This window comes from Cavia porcellus, unplaced genomic scaffold, assembly GCF_034190915.1.
Source record: "Cavia porcellus strain 051 isolate PalLab524CR breed Dunkin Hartley unplaced genomic scaffold, mCavPor4.1 scaffold_16, whole genome shotgun sequence".
NCBI lineage: Eukaryota > Metazoa > Chordata > Mammalia > Rodentia > Caviidae > Cavia > Cavia porcellus.
Window position 1 is genome coordinate 5028770 of NW_026947499.1, and position 8773 is coordinate 5037542.

Here is an 8773-nt window from a genome sequence, read left to right on the forward strand (position 1 = left end):
GCTTCCCAGGCTGCGAGCCTGATTTTTAACCACGACACGATGCCACCCCTCACCACGGCAAAGGAACAATTTGAATCAGCAATGGGAAAATTCAACATTCTTAAACCTAGGACACCACCACAATGCTAAAATCTGAAAAGAAGAGCTGACACTGGTTTAAAACTCATAAACATAGAGTGTTCTCGACTTGATTTTCAGAAAATGAGAGCATTTCTCTCTGATCCTAAAATCTCCGTCAGGATGAAGTGTTTATTCTCTGTGATTGCTGGAATTTCTGCACTGAAACTCGCAGGATCCCAGATCACTGAGCTCTCAACAAGCAGGGTGGGGGAAAGGCCAGGCCTCACTTTTTGGGGCTCTTTTGTACGCATGCGTGTGTCTTACCAAGGACCCGGGGTTATTCAGAGCACACAGCATGAGGTGCCCTATTCTGCACAGGGTGCACCAGGGTCTCTCTGGGCCACATTGGCCTCTCAGGGTTCCTTCCCCTTCTCATTCCTAGTCCTGCCTCAGATAGCAGCCTGCTCCCTGGGGCTGCCTCTCTCCCATTCCCAAGGACCCCTGGGGTTGGGGCGGGGGTGGGGGTGGGGGTGGGGTGGGGGTTAATCCAGGTGCTGTAATCGTCCATCTCAAGAGCTTTCCATGACTGCACCATCCTGTGCTATGTATGGTTCCTTATCTGTGGCTATGGGATTTAAGGCTGAGTTATCAGGGCTTCCTCCTGTGCCTGCCACACCCCTACATGAGAATCACAAGGGTGACGTCAGAATCTACATTTCTGAGGAGCCACTCAGGATTTTTACATATAAAAGAGTTGGAAAAAGCTCTTTCTCATCAGTGTAAGGAAGCCTGTCCTCTAGGCTTGGTTCCTGGGATGCCTCCTTTCAGGCCCATTAATACTGTTTCAAATAGATCTGCAGATCTCAGTTACAACCATCAAATCCATCAGAAGGAAGCAAACAGCATGAGAACTAAAAGGGAAAAGTTGCTCTCCCTGAGGGCCCAGCTTTCACCAGCCCCCTCAGGATGGGCAGCTGCACCCCATGTCACTTGGGGCATCTAGTGCCTTTCATTTAAAATCGGCTCCCAGACTGCTGACTGAATTCATCAAATTCTCCAAGAAGAACTAATGGCCTCTCTCTCAAAAGACAAAAAGACACATAAGTCTCAGTTCAGCCAAGCCCGTATTATCCTTCCTTCTTAATTAAACTTAACGGCTGTTTCCTGACAGCTTCCATGCCACACCTGATGCTCCCTGCCTGGGCTCCCAGAGGCAATCAGAGCAAGCTGCAGCCATGGAGCAGCTTACAAAACAGCAGATCATCTGTGGGATTGAACACACACATGTGCACATGCATGTGCACAATGCACTCATTCTCTCTCTCACTCCTTATGCACGCATCACACCCACACGCCAGTGTGCAGTAATAAGGATACACACAGGCTATTAGCTTATCAGTCAGTGTGTTTTCTTTATTTGGATTCTGTTGCTCCTGGGCACTTAAATAAACAAACACAGGAAGATGCAAGGGGTCCTCTGTGATAGACAGCTGTCTGGGGGACACAGGAGGAAGAGATGCAAAGGCTGGGCGGGCGGGAGGCCCCCAAGGGACTGGCAAGCAGGACAGGGCCACCCTAGTCAGGTGGGAAGCACCAGCCTCTCTGATTACAACCAGCCTGAGGCTCCCATGGAATGTGGGAGCCTTTGGCATCTAAATTAAAACTGAACTTCAAAGTGGTTGGAAGAGGTGGCATTGCTCAGGATAGAGACAGGGGATAGACAGGATGCTAATTACTAGGGACCTCTTCAGCACCCCTGGTAGGGGAGAGCAGAAAAAGAATTGATCAGAACAGAACAGGTCAGGGCCCAATTGGTAAAAGGACAGGGCAAGGGCAGCTGGGTGTCACACATTAACCTCTGAGAGGGCGTGGTAGCACTTTTCTGCAATCCCAGCTACAGGGGAGGCTGAGGTGGGAAGAGTGTATGTTTAAGGTCAGCTTCTGCCACTTAGCAAGACCCTGTCACAAAATAAACAGAAAACGCCTGGAAATGTGGCTCAGCTTTAGAGAGTTTGCCTGGCATATTCAAGGGCTTAGATATAGGCCCCAGTATCTCACACACATGCACACACATACGCACACATACACACACACACGCATGCACACACACATGCACACATGCACATACACACACACAGATGCACACCCCTGCAGAATCTCTGACACACATTACAGTTTGTATGTATAACATGAGTGTGTGTTATATGTTTGTGGTATGTCTGTATCATTTTACATTACTTTTGTGAAACACATGCAAATACATAGGCTAGATATAAAATAATACAAAATAAATACAGACTATAGCATGTAGTATAAGGCATAGTGTATTTACATTATTTTCTGTATAACATATTACCTATATTTGTATATTTTAATGTAAATTAGATACTTATATGACTAAATGGTTTTATCTTGCAGGTCATTTAAGTTTGTTTCCATGGTGACAAAAGAAATCATCGCCCTAGCAAATGAAGAGTGAACTTGGCAGTTACATGGCTTTGGTTCAGTGCTCACCTTTGATGTCTGCTTTGGTGTCATAAATATTTATGGCATTATTAATAAAGGAATCTATCCCTAAGGCAAGAGGACATGACGCTAAGGTACTGTTATGGTTTGTGTTTAAATGTCCCCCAAAGTCTCATGCTGTCATGGAGGGAGCACGGGCCTTGTGAAGGTGGCTGAATCTAGCTTTTGTGATTGGTGCATTGTCCAGCACTGGGATTGGCAGTGTGAATACTGGGCCCACCCAGGGGCGGAGCCAGATTACCATATAGGGGAGGGAAGGAGGCTGCTCTCTGTCTGCTTTTCACTCCTGTTACTTGCACCCCCATGAATGGCTGCCCCTGTGCCATGCTTCTCTGCCTTGGAGGCAGCTGAGTATGGACTGAAACCTCCAAAACTGTAAGCTGAATAAACCTTTCCTACCTTCATTTTGGGTGTCAAGTGCTTTGTCTCAGCAACAAGATAGAAGTAACCAAGACAGGTACGATCTTAAAAAAGTTACACTCTCTGTATGCTAAACTGGATTTGTCCTAAGGATGCTTTCATACTGAGCCCTTACATAGCACAGTTTGATCTAACTTAGTGGGTAAAACAGCTGAAGTCTAACCAGGGAATTTACTCTTCTAACCTGTGGCAGAGCATGTGTCAGTCACAGCAGCGCCCTTGGATCCAGCACAGCTGTGCACTGATTCACTAGACACAACCACGCCCACTGATCCACCTGTGCCTACTTCCCTTTTATGGGACCGGAAGTGCCATGAGGCTGCCTCCTAGGGGAACACTATGACCCTGCTCTGCTGTGCAGGGCCACCCTTCCTGTAAATCATTCTTTGCTCAAAGCAATTCTGCTAAGTGTCATCTTGGTAAAAGTTTTAGCACTCACTGCTCTAGGATAAGAGGCACAGTTACAGGAAAAGGAAGCAGTTGCCACCTGGCTGCAGCCCTGCCCTCTGAGTCCTTTACCCATAAATTTCCAGACCTCTCTCCTATTCATGTTCCCTCTTCATGGGCAACCTCAAATCTGCTCTTCCATGAGCAGACTGCTACTCCTGGGTGCTTAATTCCTTGTTCACCTGCAGGACATGTTACTCCTACAACTGGAAAATCAGCTTAGGGAGTGTGTTAGGACAGGGGGCAGCACATTAGCTGACGGAGGGCCCATGCACTGTGGAGGTCTGGCCCCGGAGGCTGCTCCTCCATCCACAGCTTTGTTATAACACCCAGAATCACAAGTTGCAGGTGGAAACAGTGCCAGCAGAGGTTGCCTGGGACTCAAGAGCCCTCATCTATTTCTGCCCATGTGCTATTTAAAGGTTGTCTATCTGCATCCATCTGCTTCAGAATAGCCTGGGCAGAACTTGTTTACCCAATCGGGCCTCTTGTCCACTACTGTACCCATTGAGCCTCACTGATGCCATCTCTGGTTGCCATATCCTTGTTTGGTTCCTGAGTGATCAGTTCTGGCCCCAGCAGGGTACTGGCAATCAGGGGCCACAGGGCCCAGAGGTGCTGACCACCCTACGTACCCTCACATCCAACTCGCCCTGGAGAAAAAGAGCAGGTCTTAGGTGGTGTGGTCTGAAGGGGACACCAAGGCCCAGAGTGTTCTAGGTTCCTTGAGAGTTGGTATTAAGTGGTCACTTTTAGAGTACATCACTACCCTGATCTAATGGGAAAAAAAAAACACAGTTTCCTAAATGAAGAAAAGAATACTATAAAAACTCGTTACAGCCTTGTCTCCAAAGCCCATGGAGACCACAAGTCAACTCCCACGGAGGCTAGGTTTTTTGTTTGTTTGTTTTTTTACCATGTTGCACACTTGAAGTTCAGAAACAAGTTATGGTTCAGATGTTAAGTTTCCATCAAATCCTAAGGTTTATCTTATGTGAGCCTGTGGCTCACTGGGGGAGGCGGCAGGTTTCTAATCTCTGAAAGGTAAAGGTCTCCTAGAAGAAAGTGAGGTGGGTGTCAACCTTACTGCTCATGTTAAAAAGTGGCAGCTTTCCCAGCTTCATGATGCCCAGGATGGCTGGAAGCACCACCTCCTCCACGTGGAAGCTGCTAAGAAGTCAGAGGAGGTGTGGGGCACAGAAGCCAGACCAGAAGAGGGGCTGCTAACCGAGGTGCGAAGAGTGGGTCATAAGAGACTGAAGCCAGTAGAGGAGCACACTGAAATGGACCAGACTGGCTCCCAGAAGTAGAAATTCAGAATACTGACTTCGAATGTGGTCGGTCTATGTGATCTATGTCCACATAAAGCCACTTGAGATGAGTCTCTCCATGTGATCTAAAGATACACAGGTAGACCTCCCACCCAGCAGTGAAAAGTTAACCATGGAGTTTCCTTGGACTTACAGTGTAATAAAGCGTGATTCCTAAATGTACCTCGCAAGTGCGTGCACATGCAAGAAGAGGGGTGCTGGTCCCCGATGGACCCAGAAAGGGTCTAAGTCTCTTTGATCTATTCGCATTTATTTTAATCCATCCTTCAGCCAATCATGGTGAACAGAGACAAAGCACGTTCTAGTTATCCAGGCCAATAGGAGACCTGAAACCACAGATGGCAGCAGAGTGATTCCCCAAAAGGAAAAAAAGAAAGAAAGAAAAGGTAGCATAGATGCTTAAGCAGGAAAAGCACCAGGGAAATACACGGGCCAGAGATGAGGGAAATTAGCCCACAGAATATTGGTGGCAAAGCCTACAGAAGCCTGCAGAGATGTCACCAGAGTGCCCCTGGGAGCCTCAGAAGGATCCAGCATCTCCCCTGCCCTAAAACCCTGAAAGGACCTCCAGATCCCCAGGTCATCATGAGTACTGGAGAGGGAGACAGAGAAGTGGCCAGTGCCTCAGGGAAGAGTGGTGCTGTCCCCAGCACTGTGGGTTCTCCTGGTTAGGGCAGCGTTCCTTGCAGAGCTGGGGATCTCTTACTAATGCCAAATTCATCACACATTCACACCATGGTCCCTTGTGTTTCTAGATGTAAGTATTAATTACGAGAAGGCTCCAGGCTCATGCTAGGCGCAAGCCCTGATCTCAAGTCACACATCTGATTTTCAAGGCCTCGACTCACTCTGTAAACCTGTCATCTCGGTCATGTGCTTCAGGGCCTTCTGAGCCTTCTCAGCATACAAGGCTCAGCTCCCGTGCCTAGGCCTCCTGTTGTGTTTCCTGGGTGGCAGCTGCATCCTCTGGAAGATCACACTGACTCCACACTTCTCAGCTGGAGAGACTTGTGACCCAAACAGTCAGCTGAGAAGAGCAGCTCCACAGTAAGGCAGCACTATCTTCACCTTCGAGATGGGAGCTTATCCGAACTTTTGTGACACTGTAGGGATGTCACAGTGCTGTGAAGACCTCTGACTTCTAAACAGAGATTACGAGGCTGCTGTCCCCAAGTCCTGTGGGGGTTGGCAGGGCATCAGTAATAGCAAACTTTGCTTGTACCGTGGAGCATGTTAGCTACTCACACTGCTGCCCGGGCCCGGGCTGCCTGCTATGTCCCACATCCTCTGTTCACTCTGCTCACTGGGCCACAGCTCCCAGCTTGAAGCCTCTGGTCTCCCCCACCTTCTGCTCTGTCCTCCACCTTTGCAGGAACTTCCTCCCTCCCGGAAGTCTGCACTCCTGGTCTTCCAATTGCCTCTTTCTCCCTGACACTCAGGTCTCACTTTCAGACAGGTCCTCTCTAAACCCCCAGCTAAGGAAGGACCTGGCTAGCGCCCAGAAAACCACCCCAGTTTGCTTTCTTCGTGGCACATACAAGCAGGATGCACTTCCTGTTCTTTCAGTTTAACATCTTTTTCTCACCCCTGGAATTTAAGTTCTATTGGGAGAGACTGTGAGTCTTACTCAACTCTGCTGTCCAAGACCTGGCACAGTGCTGAGGGACCCAACTCCCCCTGTCTATGCCACACACGGAAACCTGTGCCACCATGGAAACCGAGGTGGGGCACTTAAGGACGTGCACATGGTCACACTCAGAGAGTGGGACCCAGGTGACTGTCTGTGTAGAGTTTCACACACCAGGATAACCATACACTGTGCATTCCATGGTGCCCTCAGTCCTGCTGTAGAGGATGCACCTCATTCCAGACCCACCTGGTCATTCATCAACTCAAGGAGAATGCAATTTATGTGTAAATGTGTCAATTGCATTGACTCACTTTGGAAAATTTTATGAGTTTTGACATAGACAGAAACTACCACCCCAATTAATGTGCAAGACATATTCATCATCTCCAAAGATTCCTGTGCCCTGTGGCTCAGTCCTTTCCTCCAGCTGCCCCTGGCCCTGGGTTACTACTGACAATCAAGAGAAATTAGGAGCCAGTGATACAGCTCAGCAGCACAGCACAGCACCCACTTGACCAGCATGAGGTCATGAGTTTGATCACTGGTGCAGGAAGGAAGGAAGGAAGGAAGGAAGGAAGGAAGGAAGGAAGGAAGAAAGAAAGAAAGAAAGAAAGAAAGAAAGAAAGAAAGAAAGAAAGAAAGAAAGAAAGAAAAAGAAAGAAAGAAATTAGTTTTCCAGTAAATGGAGTCCAAGCATGAGGACGATTTCAGTCTGGGTTCTCTTGGTCTCTGTGGTGACATTGATCCTCACAGTGCTGCCAGGTTTACAGTCGGCTTCACACTTATGTCAGGTTATGATTTAAGGACCGGTCCTCACTTTATGAGTGACTTGTCACAGGGACACCACTGTTTGCCTGTGGTCCAGCTTTAGCCTCAGTCCTGGGCAGGGCCTGGGCGCCTCGTATGTGGACCACAGTTCCACAGTTCTTTTCTTCTGCAAAGGTGACAGAACTCTGCCTCATATAAATGGAATCTTGCCCATATTATTTTACAGAAGGAAATTCTTCCTTCTGGATTTCTATCAGCAGCAAAAATCGTAGTCTGTGTCCTGGAAACCAAAGAGACCTCTTTCTTTTATAAACTCAGGTTTTATTTCTAGTCCTTCTGCAGAAGAGATGGGTCTTCACCTGTGTCCAGGAAACTGGAGAATTTGTTTCCTCTCTCCTGGCAAATTAATGCTTCTGATTAGGAGTTCAGAGTCTGGGAAGTAGGAGCCAGGTCACTGTCATTTGCACAGAAATCCCTGGTCCTCACCTGAGTTCCCAAGCCAACCAGGAGTCTCTCCAGGTGAGGTCGGTCTGCCTTCATGCTTCTCCTAACAGCCACCTGAGGTCCAGGTGAAAAGTTCATGTGTGTGCACTCTCCTTGTGTCTGGGCCCATGATCACTCTAATCTGGCCTGCTGGCTCCAGTGTGGTCCATAATCACTCATTGAAATTTTAGCTGAATTCTTCTTAGGAATCTGTATGTTGATCAACACTTTATTCTGAATTCCAGCCAAGCTAAACAATCTGATGCCCAGTCTCTCTTTGAAGGCTCTAATCCTCCTCTGGAATTCAGTTTGTTTGGTGGTCCTGCGTCAAAGCTCTCTAATGGACACTAGAACATGCATGATTTTGCTCTTTCTTACTAGGAGTGTTCTTGGACACCTTCTAAACTCTAATCAGAATGGGGAGTCTAACTGGACTTTTCCTAATTCTTCATATTTTACACACTTCCCCCCAGTTTCTTCTTAACACAGAAACATGCATCACCAGCTCCAAAGGTGAGGCACACACATGTGCCCAGGTGTGGATCCAGCCCAGGTCTCATGTAGGCTCTTGAGTGTCATAACATCAAGTTTCAAACTGCTGAGTTTCTAGATCAATGGGAAAAGCACCATAAGTCCTAGGATTCCATGCAAAATTAAATACGAATCTACTGAGACAAAAGCTTTCACATCTCCTATATGACTTAGAGTTTAAGCTCTATGTTAATATTCTAATACATGAATAACCTGAACACCAAAAAGAAGCATGAAGATGCTTCATCAAAGAAGAAATGCAAGTGAGAGAGAAATAGCAAAAATATAAATGTCACCTCTAGCAGACACATACTTAGAACCTGCAGTTTTCCCTCCGTACTCATGGAAGATTGGATCCAGGATTGACTGAAGACACCAAAATCCAAGGTTGACAAATAACGTATAAAAGAGCACAGTGTTAGTACACAGCCTGTGGATATCCCAGTGTATACTTTGATCGGCTCTGGATTACTCATAATACCTTCTACAATCCAAATACCACCCAAAGCCCTGTATTGGCTGGAGAATAAAACAAGGAAAAGGTCTGGACATGTTAGATACAGATGTAACTTTTCAG